At 36.6% G+C, this 18,414-nt stretch overlaps 1 non-coding gene across 1 annotated transcript; it reads left to right on the top strand.

Moving 5' to 3' along the window:
• The first annotated feature begins 16,874 nt into the window (after positions 1 to 16,874).
• Positions 16,875 to 16,980, top strand: LOC140851843 (small nucleolar RNA R71). Its single transcript, XR_012134600.1, has one exon. It is a non-coding gene; the product is annotated as a small nucleolar RNA R71 (small nucleolar RNA).
• The last annotated feature ends 1,434 nt before the right edge of the window (positions 16,981 to 18,414 follow it).

Raw genomic sequence — 18,414 nt, 5'->3', positions numbered from 1 at the left:
TTTAGGATAAATATATATCCTGATATCGACTTGCTATCATCCACTTTCCTATGATCCTCCCTTGGATCAGCCTGAAATCTGATAGCTATGCCCAAAGCATAAGCTACATCAGGCCGGTACATAGCATGGCATACATAATTGATCCCATAGCCAAAGCATAAGAGATTTTATTCATTCTCTTTCTCTCCTCTAATGTCTTAGGATATATTTTGTTAGAGAGACTGTACCATGACTTGTAGGCAGGTAACTTCTCTTATTTGCCTCCATATTAAACTTCTTTAATATGAGATCTATGTACCGTGACTAGGATAAGCCTAACATCCTTTTATTATCTATCTCTAAAGATCTTTATACCCAGTATATAGGATACTTCACCCAAGTCTTTTATAAAAAACTTATTTGATAGCTAAGTCTTGATCGATTGCATCATTGGGATATCATTCCCAATGAGCAGTATGTCATCGACATATAGAACCAAGAAGACAACAGCACTCCCACTTGTCTTCTTATACACACATGGTTCATCCTTATTTTGATAAAGTCAAACTCTTTGACTATTATATCAAATCGGATGTACTAACTCCTTGAAGCCTGCTTCAATCCATAGATGGATCTCATTAGCTTGCATACTTGATTTGCACTCCCATTTGAGACAAATCTTTCTGGCTAAGTCTTATAGACCTCTTCCTCTAAATTATCATTGAGGAATGTTGTCTTGATATCCATCTGTCAGATCTCATAGTCATAGTATGCCTCTATAGCAAGCAAAATTCGGATGGACTTGAGCATAGTCTCTGGTGAGAAGGTTTTATCATAGTCAATTCTTTGCCTTTGACTGAAATCTTTCGCCACCAACCTAGCTTTGTAGGTTTTTATTTGGCCATCTACTCCGATCTTCTTCTTGAAGATCCACTTGCATCTTATTGGGGTCACATCCTCAGACGCATCAACCAAGGTTCGCACTTGATTGATATACATCGAGTCCATCTCAGATTTCATGGCTTTCAGTCATCTGTTTGAGTTTCTACTCATGACAGCTTTCGAATAGGTCAGTGGATCATCATCCTGAATGACGTTGATCATATTATCATTCTTAATGACAAAATCAAATCTCAGAGGTGCATGATGCACTCTATCTAACCTTCAGAGAGGAGGTGTGTATTGTGGATGTACCTCATCCTTGGGTACTTCTGATTGAGGATCTTCTTATGGTTCAACTATAGGTATTTCTAGATCAGTTTGTAGATCATGAACTTCAGTAAGTTTAATATTCCTCCCACTGCTTCCTTCTTGGATGAGTTTATTTTTCAAGAAAGTGGCGTACCTACTAACAAACACCTTTTATTCAATAAGGTGGTAGTAGTATCCATTAGTTTCCTTAGGATACCCTACAAACCTATACTTGTCTGATCTATCACTAAGCTTACGTCTAAAAAGATTTCTGACATAAGCAGGACAGCCTCAAGTTTTAAAATGTTTAAGATTAGACTTTCTTTCCTTCCATATCTCATATGGTGTGCTTGCATCAGACTTTGAAGGCACCCTATTTAATGTGTATGTGGCAGTCTCTAGGACATATCTCTAAAAAGATATTGGGAGATCAGTAAAGTATTTTATGGACTGCACCATATCTATTAAAATGCGATTCCTCCTTTCTGCTACACCATTTAACTGGAGTGTATAAGGAGGGGTCCATTCAGAGAGAATACCTTTACATTTAAGATGATCAAGAAATTCACTAGATAAATATTTTCTTCCTCGATCAAATCGAAGAACCTTGATACTTTTGTTAGTTTGTTTCTCAACCATACTTTGATACTCTATGAACTTATCAAGGGATTTAAATTTATGTTCCATAAGATATACATATCTGAAACTTGATAAATCTTCCGTAAAGGTGATAAAATAGGAGTATCCTCCTCTGACCTAAGTTATCATTGATCCACATACATCTATATGTACTAGGACTAACAACTCGTTCGTCCTCTCTCCATATTCAGAAAATGGAGTCTTGATCATCTTACCCATGAGACAAGATTTATAAGTTTCCAATGATTCATAATCATATGGGTCAAAGAATTTTTCTTTATATAACTTGTTAATTCTTGACTCAGTAATATGACCAAGGTGATAATACCGGAGATATGTGACATTCACATCTTCTTTCTTTCTTTTCATATTTCTTTCAATATAAAAAAAATATTTTCATTGAGTGCATGAATTAAAAGATTATTATCAATATAACTACTGCCATAATATTCATTAGAAAAGAAAATGGAGCATCCATTTTTCATTAGTCTTATTTCATAACCTTGTTTTAACAATAAAGGTATAGAAATAATATTTCTAATGACCTTTGGTATGTAATAACAGTCTTTTAATTCTAAAATTTTGCCTAAAGATAAATCAAGCATACAGGTCCCCACAGCCTCTGTGCTAATGGACTCTCCATTTGCGCCATAGAGCTCGAGATCACCTCTTTTCAGACCTTTGATATTCTATAGTCACCGTAATGAATTATAAATATACGATCTATAGGTGATATCTAATACCCAAATATCAGAGTCTGAACCACTCAATGAAAAATAAGTCTGTATCATATACACACCTTTTGGTGCTACACTTGCACCCTACTTCAATCTTGCAAGATAATTCTTGCAATTATACTCTCAATGTCTAAATTTGTCATAAATAATATTCATATGGACATCATTGCCTTCTCATTATTACTAACCATTCCAAGATCAGGAATATCCAGAACATTGGAGTTCTTCTCCGATACGAACCTTATTTGTAAGTTCCTTAATCAATCCACAGAGTTGGATTGATCAACATATTTTTATCTATGATATCATGCAGTGAAAATAAAGTAGCCATAATGTAGACTTAAATCTACATAAATAAAGAATAATAGTATGAGCAGATCATTCATGTTTGACATGCATAAGTAGATGAGGACTTTTAAAACTAGTTATGTCTCTCACTATTTTATCAGATACCATAGCCCTCTCTTTTGATAAACGAGATATATTCTATATTTATCTTAGTGGGATTGAGATCCTAATTCCTCATAATGATCTTGTGTTAACACAACAAACTCTTATGAGTTTATAGGTAGGAAACTCTTTCCAATTGTATCTCATGCAATTTTCAATATTTTATTTTGGCCTCTAAAATATTATTCGTCTTGTGTTAACATAATAAGCTATAATATTTTAGTTAAGTAAGACCCTTCATTTCGATATAGTTAAAATCGAATATAACTGCCCTTGTGGTAGCACAACAAAACAGCATATCCAAAATTATCATAAATATCTTTTATGTACCAGGATTATGTTATATCAATCCTTATAACAAGCCTTGTGGTAACACAACAAACTAGCCATAGTTCATGACGTAACATTAACCTAGCATGAAGGAAGGCCCCTAGTAGTGTTTAAAACATTGAGCTACCTTCATTCAAAATTCGAACTAATTCAATTAGTCAGAAAAATGTTAAGATTGGTGGGGGTCCTCCCATTGCTTTTCTTAGACACTAATAAAATTGGCCAGGCCAGCAACGGAACCAATTAAATAACCATCATACTTGAAATACTCCTTGGACACCAATTAATTAATCGATTCAAGAAAATAGATCAGCTACTAGTTCATAATACTATGACTTAATATGATTTTTATGAGGGCTTTAATGGTCTCAAGTGCATCCTAAATCAATCAATCACAATGATGCACAAATATAGTTGTATCTTAAAAATCATAACAACCAAACATAGCATCCAGTCATATCTCTAAGATATGAAAAACATAATCATACAATATGACTATAACTAGTATTTTAAGCATATCACATATGCATGAAGTTCTAATAACATGCATGAATACAAAATACTCTTTTTACAGTTCTTCTTCTTGGGACATTACAGTGGCACCCCTACACGCCATAAGAGTACCCTATTGAATAGGAAGAGAGGGTCTCTGAATCCTACTCGTTCTTATGACCAGATGGCCTGATGATAAATCCAATTAGAGTACTAAGCTACTAAAAAAGATTTTATACATGCATTATGCATTTTATATTTAAAAATATATCTCTAAGACATGCGAGGGTTTGGATGTTCAATCGGGTTCATCCCTTGACCCGACTTGAACCAAACCAAAAATTCATGTTTGATCACAATCAAGACAACATTCTAATCTTTGATTATATAGATCAAGGTAGGCTCTGATACCACTATTGATTTTCGATGGTACAGCAGAAGGGTTAGGTATTTAAAATTTTTATTCAAAACACCCGATGCACTGGAAACCCCAATGCCCAGAAATCTTTGACTATAATAATCAAAGTACAATAAATATAAATTAGGATAAGAAGAATATCTATAACGCTAATCCTAATTTTTACAAGGCATTCAAGTATCCGCCCTTCAATGGTGATCCACACAGAAACTGAACCAAGGACAGCGCTCCTTCACCTTGCTTCAAGAGTTCTAGCCACTAGAACTCGATTAGCCTCATACAGGTTAGATTTCTCCAAGAAACTGACTCCACCCTCTCAGAACCTCCTCTGAACTTCTGATCCTCCTTCTTTAGGACCCTCACAATCCTTGTTAAGATCAGATAAGGCTTTATCTTAAATTTCAAAGTCTTGTCCTAAAACTAAGATAGGTTGTAAGAAAGAAAGGAGAGCAACAGAGATAAAATTGAAAACTCTTTCTAAATTAATCGGACACCCAGTGCCCCAGCCAATTTATAGTCACTAGAGGATTGCTAAAAGAGAGAGATGAGCCTCATCCAAAAGGCCTATCTGATCTGATTATCAGCGATAAGAGTTCCTTCAAATAGAAGGACTCTTATCAATGATATGTCGATCAGCATCCTGCTCTGCGCATGCGACCAGAGAAGGGATGTTTTTGTATCCCTTCTCAAATTAGAAAAATCTTCAAAAATCCATGTGGATAGAAGATTCAATTTTGATTCCAAAACAAAAATAAGTAGATAAAAATTTTGAAAAAAGGATGTGTTCTCACATCTTTTCATGCAAAGTCTGATCACCCCGCGTGTAGTCACGAGGAGGAACTTATGGCATCCATTTGGCATTCAGATAAGTCTGAACAAATTTCAAAAAAATTACCAAAAATATATTATCAAATGTGAAATGTTATCACCAAAAATTATTCCATTTTGAAAGTATTTGATAAGGAGAAGGACTCTCCAAATCTCGAAGAGATGAGACACTTCTGCGCGTGCGTGCGAGACTTCCTTCTTTTTTCTAATTTTTCTCTACCCCAAAAATTTTAGAAAAAATATATCTCATACTTTGAGATATATTCTGAATTAAGCAATTGGGCTTATGAAGTCTCAATGGGGTTAGAAAAAATTTTATTGGGTTTAGGATAACCTTGCTAGCACAAGATTGAACCCATTTTTTTAAACTTAAATTATTTATTTGATAAGAATAATTTGAATTAATTATCTGCTAAGAACCTAAATGAATTAGATTCATTGGGCTCCAAAAATTGGTGCCTAGAGTTTTGGATCATGTGCATTAGGGGTCCAAACCCCTGATTAATTCCTTGATTTATTTTGTTAGGGTGCCATTTGATTTGATCAAGTGTGGGTGTGCCTGTTGGAAAATATGTCCCAAAAACCAATCGTCAACCTGTTGACGATTGAGCAACCTTATATTATAATTGATTTATTAATAAATAAAATATATTTTTGATATTTTCATCACAAGTTTTCATCTTCTAATGAACTCCGTTATTGTGATGAAATCCTTAGGACTATTTAGGTTCGATAAAGAGAGGATTTATCGATTAGTCCTTAAAACTGTTCATAACCAAATGATAGGCTATTAATAAGGATGACAGTCTCTATCGAGCATAGGTCGCTGTAGGCCATATGGGTTGGTTGTTCTCTTAATCAAGGAGGGTGGAGACACTGGTATGGCATACAGATGAGATGTAAGGGTATATCATCATTGAACGTAACCAACTCCAGAGCATTCTGCTGTCGAGAATGTCTCTGATGGGATATAGGTATAAGTGTCCCTTAGACCTGAGATCGCCTCAGTGACTTGCAAGCAACTCACAGTACTTTGGTACTGGACTAACTGAATTTTTAATTCAGTGACAGAAGGCTTCTGGACACAGTCAAGTACTTACAAAGTCAGAGTGTGATCAAGATGGGATTGACCACTCCAAGAGTTGGAGAAGAATGAGTTGCTGTATTTCAATTTAGCAAAATCCTGACCAGGATAATCCATCAGATGGATTTGATATTTTGAAATACAATGTGGACAATCTGATCAGAGCTGACAGTTGAACTCTGAGGTGTCCTATGAGCATTTTGGTCAAGGAGATGAATTATATGAAAACTATATCCACATGGGTTCTAAGGATGTTGTTCTACACATTCGACCTATCCGACCGTCGGGTACCATTGCTAGATAGTCACTTCGATTGGTATAAAAATTTATCTCTGTACTACTTGCTTAGGTTCAAACTTATGAGATCACACACATTAGAGTTTGCGATCCGATCGGATGGTTGATCAATGATTAAGATGTTAGATGTGTGCCCTAGATGTCAGATTGGCTGACACATTTCTGTACAAATCTAAGGAGAAAAATTTATAATTTTAACTCTAAATAAATAAAAGATTATTCTACTTTCATATTATGTCTATGATACATCTTTTGAGTTAGTAGGAATGTTAATTCATATTTTCAAGAGTTAAAAATTTAAGGCATGAATTTACATAACTAACTCATAAACAGCTCCTCACTATAGGATCATCACGAGGATGGTGATCGATCTGAAAGATTGGTGTACGATCGCTTCCTTAGGATAGATATATTTTGAGTCTATGATGTGGAGACATCAAAATAAAAGTATAGATATTCGTTGAGAACGAGAGTACTGAGCGTGACCACCTCAAGCAGTCATAAGGAAGTCTACTTTCTCGTCGATGACTAGCTCGATGCTGCAGCTGTGTGTCTAGTTCTTCAACCTGAGGTGCATCGACAGTTCATCTTGAGTATGTTATAGTTTGACTATACCATAACTCAGTCTCCTAGTCATTCAAAATCCTAAGGTGTATGTTGGCTGTAGCATATTCATTGTAGGAACCAGATTGCACCAAGATGGGATCTATCAACATCGGTAGATAAGAGTAGTCCTACGATGATCGAAAGATTGAGTCCTTAAGCCCATGACCATGGCAGAGTGAAATAATGAAAAAGAATTTTTCATTGAAGTTTCACATCGGACTCGAATTGATCGATTGATTCATATGACTGATGTTGGGTTTGACGAGTTCACCTTAATCCTAATTTAGTCGGAACTCATGATAGAAGAACTCAATCATACAGGTAGCTGCACCGAGAGGTTCATTTTTATTTCTGATGGGTTGCCACCATATACTTCTAGATGTCACTGGTAGATTTTGAAAGTAATTAGAATGATCTTGATGATCAATCATTCTAATTGTCTGAATCAGAAGAGTTCTGGTCCATCGAAAGGAGTTTCGATGATGTCGACGATGAGATCACGACATATCTCATTACCATACAAAAATGAACCTAACTGGATCACACAAATAAGAGTTAGGGTCTGGATGTTATCAATTGAGCTAGCCCAGTTCGATTGATTTGGATTAGATCGAATTAGGTTCAAAAAAATCATGCTAGCACACAATTGAGCCTAACTTTCTCCTCGTGCAATCTTTTTCATCTCGACTGAGCCAAATGTGATTTGACTCACCCAGAGAATCTTGAGAATATTTCTCTCAGTCTGACTGGAGCCAGTCCAGTTTAGAAAAGTCTTGTCTTAATTCATGAGATGAATTTAAGACAACATCTGTCAATTCCTGTCACCTGCCATTTCCATTTTAGGACATCGATCAAATGTTGACTTATGGATCTCGAACTAAAGGCCACTTGGTAAGAGGTCATTGGAGAGTTTTTGTGGAGTATCCATCTACTAAATTAGGCCTCAAAGTAGGTGCCAAGATCAGATTGGGCATGCACCCCAAGTGGATAAGGATAGAGTCCCATGAGATGAGGACTCTATGCCTTGATCGACTCAAACTGTTAGGCAACAATCTCACTGTGTTTATCCAGTGTTGGTGCAAACAGTAGGAGGATTTGGTGGGATTCTTATCTGATATGATCAGATAATATCACTCCACCAATCAGAATTTTTTCAGAATTAATTAGAATTTTCTGATTGGTTGAATGATGTGGCACTGCATGGCGCAGCAGGGTCTATTTAAACCCTATCTGCGTCTAGGGTTTAGAGAATCTGCTCAATACCCAACAAAAATGTGAAACCCTTCCACTCCTCTACTCCTCTCCCTCCTCTCTTCACATCCAAGAAGTTGGACATCCATCTGGTGCTTGTCCAAGGAGTGGTGACACCCTGATCAGAAGGTTGCAGGGATTTGTCGAGAAGCTGCTGCTCCAGCTTCAAAAGATCTTTTGAAGATCTTTCAGATCAGATCCAGCTCTAATTTTTTGAGCACAGATTTGTGAGGAAAATATGATTCAGATCCTACTTGAGTGGATACCAGTAGAGGCCAGACGACTGCATGACTATTTTAGAACCTCGGGCGTTGCTGTGATCATCTACAGGGTAATCTAGTTACCCTAGAGGTATTTCTCTAATCCTTAAGTTTTAGATTTAATTTTAGATTAAATATCAGATAATAAGAATCAGATCTAATAGACCTTAGATCTAAAATAAAGTAAGACAATTTTTTTTTTAAAAATATTCTGTCTCAGATCTCATTAGATCTGGAAGATCCTATGAGGAAAAAGAAGATTTTTCCTTCAACTGATATCAGAGCCAGGTTGATGGCTCTATTTCAGATCTAATTTAAATTTTATTTTTATTTTTATTTATCTGATATTAATAGATTTCAGATGTCATATCAGATGTAATTAGATCTAAAATTAGAAAATTTAAAATTAAATCTAAGTAGATCTAACATGTATGAGATGCATGACTAGACTAGGAATAGCTTAAACTATGAATAGTCTTAAAGTTTTATATTTTAATATGATTAAAATATAAATTTGATCTAATTTATTCTCTGATTTTTTGATGTTATAAATATTATATTCAGATCAAAAAATAAAAAATAAAATTTAATTAATTCGTAAGATTGATCTGTTGCATGCCTAGACTAGTTGTAGAATTGTTCTAGTAACTGTCTAGAATAAATTTTATATTGAATAGTTAGCCTTCAAGCCCTCCAAGTCGAAGCTTGACCAACCAACTGGCCAGATAAGTGTAAGGTTGGTGGGAGTCTCCTATTATTTTCCTTAGACACCAATTAAATTGGTCAGGTCAGCGAACGGAACTAATTAAAAACCACCTTCCTTCGGATCCAGTCATCCCGCAAACCACTTGCCTAGACACCAGCTAGCTGACCAAGTCTAATCTGGTTCAACTTTCAGGGTCACTTATCCTATTTAGCTCGAAATCCTTAGGGATCAACGTCTAATTAATTTTAGATTAAGGTCTAGGTTATGCAAATGCAAGGGAGTAATTTGTGGGCCAAGGAAGGGTGATCAAATCCCCACCTTATCTTAGTTAATGGGTTGCACCCTTAAAGTTAATTATAGAGATGCAATGCAAAGAAACAAGGTATCCAATCAAGTTAGAAATTTTTATATTTGAGGTTACGCTATTTTAGTTAAGTGTTATGAAATGTCAGTGATTTTTTTTTTTAATTCAACCATGCCAAGATCCCCGACAATGGTATCAAAATTTGATGCGTGGTCGTTGATAGCACCAAAAATAACTCTACTCACTACGTAGGTAGGATGAGTCGAGATCGTATCCTCAGGGACCTTGGGCTAAGTTGAGATTGCAAAATAAAAGAAAGAAGCATTGTTTTGATTTAGAAAATAAATTATCTTAAAATTGATATAATTAGAAAATAAAGAACTTGAGAATTTTGCATTAATTTTGCACTAGTAGAGTTGTATCTCTTTTTTTTAATTAAATAGATACGATTAATCTTAGAAAAAATATCTATCTTTTCTCGGCACATCCCATACCCGTAGATCACGGTGCGTCTCCGAAAAGTATTAGGTAAATAACTTTTCTTTTCTCGGCACGTCTCGTACCCGTAGATCACGGTGCATCTCTGAAAAGTAAAAGTTGTTCCTAATATTAATCTAACAGGAAAGCATAAATAAAAGCATATGAAAGAGAGCAAATAAAAAACTCATGATGATTTAAATAAAAAGCATAATCTTTATTGCATATAAAGAAATACAAGAAAGTTTAGAACAATAAACTCCCTCTATGTCGTTATAAAATTTCTTCTCCACTCCCGAGACTGCTAGCCTAGCTGCTCATGGAGTAGTCCCTTTCTCTTCCTCAATGTAAGGCTCTAGAAGAATTTCTGGACTCCCCCTCCAATGGGAATATAAAAGCCTTTTTATAGGTGTTAGGAGGGAGGAGTTTTACATGGTTTTCAGATGTGGGACTAAAGAAAATACTAAGGACTAAAAGATGGATGGATGAGATGGAAAGATCACAAGCAGATAAAAAAAATACAAATTCTTCCTCTTGAAGTATTTCTAAGTATTATATTTTTTTCCTTTAATTTTCAGATCCATCTGCTATCTGTTCGCCACTGTGTCTGCGCGCCCGCAATGCTGCACGAACCCACCATGCTGCGCGAACCCGCTATGCCGTGCGTCGATGCCGCGCGTCGGCCGTCGTGCGCCCGCTACCGCGTGCCCGATGTCGTGCGCCTGCACTGTTTACGCTCTTTTTTCATTACAAAAAGAAACTTTTGTTTCTTTACAATGACGTCTATATCCTTTTTGAGTTTCTTGCATAGTATCTTCATTTTCTATAATACCGTATGCATCCTTCTTTTATTTAAATTTTATTTTAAGTTTAATTTTCTTCAAACTTGAATCTTTTTGATCTACGAATCGGACTCTTTGCATCGACGATCACCTTTCCTGTAAAATATAAAAAAAAGCATCAAATTCTTAATAAATAAACTAAATTAAATATAATTTTCTGCTTTAAATGACTTAAATTAAGTGTTTATCACACCCTCCAACTTGAATTTTGCTCATCTTCGAGTAAAATAGATATATCAGTATTGTGTACCGACTCGATCTTGAATAAAAAGTTAGGTTAGGCATCCCAAAAGGTAGATGATACCTGGTCAGACCATTAAAAAGATACTTCATTGGATTATCAATTTGACCCAATTAGTGGCTGAGTATTAACTAAAAAATTTCGAGAGCTTTTTTTTCACCAACTCCCCACTTTACTCTTTAAATCCTCTAACTTAATGTGAGAGAGGTTTATTATCTTCTTGCAATTTAGTCCCCTTATTATCCACTATTTTTTTTTTTAGCATGGCCCACCTTTTTACGTGAACCACAATGCTTACTTAGGTAAAGGGGCCCAGTTACTCAGTAGGAAATCGATATTTTTTTTTTTAAAGTAAATTTTAAGGAGAATTTTTTTTGCATACCTCGACCTTTCCACCCAATCTCTCATGAAGCAGATTTTTTATTGAGATCAATAAGAAGAGGGTTGTAGAATCACTCCTAAAATTTGGTCTAGTTTAAATCCTACCATTCATTGGGCTTTCTTAATAATTTATTCCTCAGTATCTCTAAAATTATCTTGATCATTAATCATTCATTGATTAGGATGCCTAATTAACTCTTAATCAAAATAACATTCGGATACACAAAACTAATTATTTCTGACCATACTCAAGGATTTGATTAATTTTTTTCTCCCCCCAACTTAAAATACATTGTCCTCAATGGAGGAGGAAAGCAAAGAAAATAAAAGGAGAGAGTGTACCTGGGATAATTTTGCTTCGGAAGTTGTAGATAGCTTCATTGATTAATAGGCTCTTGTTCTAAATTTCTGCAGCTGCAGTAAAGTAAAAAAAATATAAAATCATTGGGTTGCCTCCTAACAAGTGCTAAGTTTTACGTCTTCAGCCAGACGTCAAGTTTATTATTCATTATAAAGTGGATCACACAGGTAGATGGTGTCGATTCATTCTTTATGTGTAATTTCATCTACATATGGCTTCAGACGTTGGCCGTTTACCTTAAATGTATTGCCATTCCGGGGGTCATGAATTTCAATTGCTTCATGTGGAAATATTTGTGTGACAATGAAAGGTCCATCCCATCGAGATCGAAGTTTATCGAAAAAAAAGCGTAACCTAGAATTGAAAAGCCATACCTTTTGATTTAGCTCAAACGATTTTCTAGAGATATATTTGTCATGAAATACTTTGATTCAAGCCTTGTAAATTCGTGAACTCTCGTATGCATTGTTGCAAAGTTCTTCCAGTTCATTGATTTGCAACCTTCGATTAGAACCTGCATTCTTCATGTTAAAATTAAACATTCGTATGGCCTAGAGTGTACGATGTTCTAATTCAACCGGCAGATGGCAAGCTTTGCCATAAACTAATCGGTAGGGTGACATATCGATAGGGATTTTAAAAGCTGTACGGTAAGCCCATAATGCATCATCTAAGCGAAGAGACCAATCCTTTCTATCGGGCTTAACCATCTTTTCTAGGATATGTTTAATCTCCCTATTTGACACCTCTACCTGACCATTAGTTTAGGGGTGATATGGTGTGGCCACTTTGTGGGTAATATTATATTTTTTCATAAGTGCTTCAAAATATTTATTCGTAAAATGAGTCCCCCCATCACTAATGATCACCCTTGGGAAGCCAAATCGACTAATGATGTTTCGTTGGATAAAACTAGTTACAACTTTATTATCATTAGTCCATGTAGCTATTGCCTCTATCCATTTTGACACGTAATCAACTACCACCAGAATATATTTGAATCCAAATGAGGCTAGAAAAGGTCCCATGAAATCAATCCCCCAAACATCGAAGATTTCTACTACTAAAATGAGGGTCAACGGCATCATATCCTTCTTGGATAAATTTTCTGTTTGCTAACATTGCAGACAACTTCGACCAAATTTATGTGCTCCTTGAAAAGCGTTGGCCAATAAAACCCACTCTGCAGCACTTTTGCTGCAGTTTTTCTTCCACTAAAATATCCCCCACATGCCGAAGAATGGCAAAAAGTGAGAATACTTTGGAATTCACTCTCGGGGACACAACGATGAATAACTTGATCAGGACAGTATTTGAATAGTTCAGGTTCCTCCCAGAAATAATGTTTAATTTATGAAAAAAATCGATCCTTTTCTTATTTTGTCTAGTGAGAAGGTACTTGTCCTGTTGACAAGTAATTGACAATATGGGCAAACCATGGAGGACGGCTAGAGGAGATTGCGAAAAGTTGTTCGTCAGGAAATTTCTCTTTGACCTCATCGATGCCTATCGTGTGTTCAACTAAGATCCTGGAGATGTGATCAGCTACCACATTCTCGGAATCCTTCTTATCTCGAATTTTCAGATCAAATTCTTGTAAAAAAAAGATCCATCTGATCAAACGTGGTTTAGTATCTTTCTTTGAGAGGAGATGTTTCAGAGTCGCATGATCAGAGTAAACTAGAACCTTAGACCCTAACAGATATGAGCAAAATTTTTCAAGGGCGAACACTACTGCTAGTAGCTCTTTTGCTGTTGTGGTGTAATTTAATTAGGCATCGAAAAGAGTCTTGCTAGCATAATAGATTACATGTGGCTTCTTATTGATTTTTTGGCCTAAGACAGCACCTATTGCAAAGTCAGAGGCATCACACATATTCTCAAATGGAATGGACCAATCAGGGAGTTTTATTATGGGTGCTGTTGTCAAGACTGTTCGTAATGTGTTGAATGCTTTCAAACAATCTTCGTCAAAGTCAAATGGTGTGTCCTTGGCCAACAGATTGCACAAGGGTCTTGAAATCTTGCTAAAGTCTTTGATGAAGCATCTATAAAATCCGACATGACCTAAGAAGGATCGTATTTGTCGGACCGAAGTAGGGGGTGGTAGTTTTGAAATGACCTCAACTTTGGCTTTATCTACCTTGATCCCTCTTTTAGAAATAATATGTCCTAATATAATTTTCTTCCGCATCATGAAATGGCTCTTTTTTCAACTTAGGATAAGATTTGTCTCCATACACCATTTAAGAACTTTGAAAAGATTATGGAGACAATCCTCAAAGGTGGTTCCAAACACAGAAAAATCATCCATAAAAACTTCAAAACATTTGTCCACCATATCCGAAAAAATGGCCAGTATGCACCGTTGAAATGTAGTGGGTGCATTGCAAAGCCCGAATGGCATACTCCGAAAAGCGAAGGTGCCATAGGGGCAGGTGAAGGTAGTCTTTTCTTGGTTATTTGAAAATATAGGTACTTGATTGTACCCTGAATAACTATCAAGAAAATAGAAGAAACTTTATCCTACTAACCGTTCTAAGATTTGATCGATGAAGGGCAATGAAAAATGGTCATTCCTAGTAACGGCATTTAGTTTTCTATAATCTATGCATACTCGCCATCCAGATGATATGCGAGTGGGAAGTAGTTCACCTTCTTCGTTCTCAACCACAGTAATACCTAACTTCTTAGGTACTAATTGAGTGGGACTGACCCATTTACTATCGGATATGGAGTAGATGATTCCAGCATCTAACCACTTTACCACCTCTTTCTTCACTACTTCACACATGTTTGGGTTCAATCTCCTCTGCATATCTCGATGGGGTTTGGCATTTGCCTCAAAATGAATATGGTGCATACAAATGGAAGGGTCAATTCTTTTTAAATCGGCAATGGACCAACCGATAGCCTCTTTGTGTTCCTTCAGAATACCAACCAATTGTGCTTCCTGATTAGGGGTCAAATCTGATGCAATGATTGCCGGAAGGGTGTCATTGGGTCCTAGAAATACATACTTGAGCGTAGCAGGAAGGGGTTTCAATTCTAATGTAGGTGGTGATTTTAAAGATGGGACTATTGGTGTACTGGCTAATGTGGGCAATGGCTCATACTTGCTTATCCATGGAGGAGTGGTTTTATCGTGTGGTGTATCCAACAGGGTGTTAACTTCTTTCATATATCCCTCAAAGTCATACACTCCAAAGTGAGCCAAGCAAGTATCTGAGGGGTCTGGTGCTAGAATTATGGGTGTTGCATCTTCTATAATGTCTTCTAGTGTATCTACTTCGAAGCAACTATCCATTGATGGTCTTTGAGAAGCACCAAACACATTCAGTCTCAGTTTCTTATTCCCAAATGATACGTCCATGACTCCTGTCCTACAATTAATGCATGCATTTGCCGTAGCTAGAAAGGGTCGTCCTAAGATAATGAAAATTTATCTTGGGTTGCCACTTAGTTCCATGTCGAGAATTAAAAAATCAACTGAAAAGTAAAACTCATCTATCTTGACCAAGACATCCTCAAGCATTCCACGTGGTTCCTTAATTGTTCTGTCAGCTAATTGCAGTGTGACTGATATGAATTTCAATTCTTCGAATCCAAAAAGTTCATACACCGAGATAGGTAAAAGATTCACACTTGCCCCTAAGTCCAGAAGAGCTTTTTCAATGTGATAATCTCCTATAACACAGGAAATGATGGGGGCTCCTGGGTCCTTAAGCTTTGGAGGAGTGGCATGCTGGAAGATAAAACTAGTCTGTTCAGTGAGGCGTACTTTCTTTGAGATTTGTGATCTAGATTTACGTTTTTGGATACACAAATCCTTCAAAAATTTGGCATAAGCAGGGACCTGTTTGATTGCGTCTAGAAGGGGAAGATTAATTTGGACTTGCTTAAACAATTCCAATATCTCGTCGAGTTTTCCTCCCTTCTTATCTGCAGGAATAAGGCTTTTCAGGGTATCCGAAAATGGGGCTTTAAGCAAGTAAGATGATTCCGGTGCAATTGATTCATTCTCTATTTTAAGGTTCTCCTTGTTCTTGGGTGATTTGGCTTCGGTTAGAGGTTTAGGGTCGGTCTCATTGGTTTTACTAGTGTGTTCAATGACCTTTCCACTTCTCAGAGTCATGATTGATTTGGCATGTTCAGAAAAAGCTTCTGGGGTATTAGAGCTCTCAATCACAAATTGCTCTCTTGGGTTGCTCTCGGGTTGGCTAGGTAATTTTTCTCCTTTCCTCCTACTGAATGCGGTCGCTAGTTGACCTATTTGGGTCTCTAGCTTAGCAATGGATTATGTGTGGGAGTTAAGGGTCTGAGTGTTGACTTCTAATCGTTCTAGTACTTTCAGAACTTTTTCTTCAAAAGCTGAGCTATAACCAGTAGTAGATAGTTGAGGAGTATTTTGAAATTGATGGTATGGTCCATGCCTATATGTTGGGTCCTGATATTGAGGTCGAGATGTGACAGGGCCAACCACTGGTTGTGGTCTCCAGAAAAAATTTGGATGATTTCTCCAGTCGGGGTTATAAGTGTTCGAATATGGATCATTTTCTGGTCTGCGAGCTTGTTGGACTTGAGCTTGCTGAACCTGCTCGTGCACAAACTCAGAAAATTGAGGTGCGGCTGGGCATTCACTAACAAAATGGTTCGGACTTGCACACAATGCACAAACTTCTTGGATTGGGTTAGGTGGAATCGGGGATTGTCCAGTATTTAGAAGATGATCTAATTTTTGAGACAGTTCATCTATCTTACTGTGGATATCCATGACGTTTCCAATCTGATAAATTCTACTTCTTTTTTGTTGAAGCATGGGTTGTTCTCTAGAGGTGGCAGACATATGATGTAGGAAATTCTCACTAGGTATTTCAAAGAGCTGCCAAACTTTATCCTCACTCTTTAGCATGAATATCCCACCACATGATGCATCAACCATTTGTCGGTGTTTCTTCAACAGACCATCATAAAAATACTGACAAAGTTGCCATTTAGGGACAGCATGGTGTGGACATTTACGAATGAGGTCCCTTAACCTTTTCCATGTCTCATGAAAAAGTTCACCCTCCAATTGAGAAAAACTAATGATAGCTTTTCTAATTTGATTTATTTTTCCAATTGGAAAGTATTTCTTAAGAAATTCTCTCTGAAGATGTTCCCAAGTTGAAATGGTTATAGAGTCTAAGGAGTTTAACCAATACTTGGTTTTGTCCTTAAGTGAGAAAGGGAACAGTTTCAACCTAAGGGCATCATCGGAGAAGTTTTGGATTTTTACTATGGAATAAATTTCAAAAAATTCATCCAAGTGTTTGTATGGGTCCTCGTTACTAAGTCCATAGAATGATGGCAATATTTGAATAATGCTAGACTTAATCTCATATTGGGTAGCTTCTACTGGAGGTGCTTGAATGCATGGAGAGTAGGTATACGAGGATGGAGTGAAATATTTTTCAATGAGCATGGAGGATTAGCCTCACCAGGTGCAGCCATGTTTCTAACTCGGATAGTCCTAAGAGTCTTTTCTAATTCTTCGTCTAATAGTTGCAAGTCGGGCTTTAGTGATCGTCGACCTAACATGCAACTAAAAGGTCTATGTAGGACTATCCTAGTCTGTTAAGAATTATTTTTTTTATTAAGAGGAGAAGAGAAGAGAGAAAAGAGTTCTAAAGAAGAGATCCTAAGAAGTCCTAAAACTAATAGAAGAATTAGTTGTGGTTAGATTTTAATTACAATCAAGTTAGCTCGCAGTGGACTCTTTATCCTAAAGTTATCTTAGTTTTAGACAGCTCCTAACTGTAGTTAGCCTTCAAGCCCTCCAAGTCGGAGCTTGACCAACCAACTGGCCAGATAAGTGTAAGGTTGGTGGGAGTCCCCCGTTGCTTTCCTTAGACACCAATTAAATTGGCCAGATTAGCAACGGAACCAATTAAAACCACCTTCCTTCGGGCCCAGTCGTCCCGCAAACCACTTGCCTAGACACCAGCTAGCTGACCAAGTCTAACCTAGTTCAACTCTCAGGGTCACTTGTCCTAATGAGCTCGAAATCCTTAGGGGTCAACGTCTAATTAATTTTAGATTAAGATCTAGGTTATGCAAATGCAAGGGAGTGATTTGTGGGCCAAAGAAGGGTGATCAAATCTCCACCTTATCTTAGTTAATAGGTTGCGCCCTTAAAGTTAATTATGGAGATGCAATGCAAAGAAACAAGGTGTCCAATCAAGTTAGAAATTTTTATATTTGAGGTTATGCTATTTTAGTTAAGTGTTATGAAATGTCAGTGATTTTTTTTTTTTAATTCAACCGTGCCAAGGTCCCTGGCAACGGTGCCAAAATTTGATGCGTAGTCATTGATAGCATCAAAAATAACTCTACTCACTACGTAGGTAGGATGAGTCGAGATCGTATCCTCAGGGACCTTGAGCTAAGTTGAGATTGCAAAATAAAAGAAAGAAGCATTGTTTTGATTTAGAAAATAAATTATTTTAAAATTGATGTAATTAGAAAATAAAGAGCTCGGGAGTTTTGAATTAATTTTGC

The sequence above is a fragment of the Elaeis guineensis genome, chromosome 9 (assembly GCF_000442705.2).
Source record: "Elaeis guineensis isolate ETL-2024a chromosome 9, EG11, whole genome shotgun sequence".
Classification (NCBI taxonomy): Eukaryota; Viridiplantae; Streptophyta; class Magnoliopsida; order Arecales; family Arecaceae; genus Elaeis; species Elaeis guineensis.
Note: the sequence above shows the minus strand (reverse complement) of the source record. Positions and strands in the feature narration are given on the sequence as shown.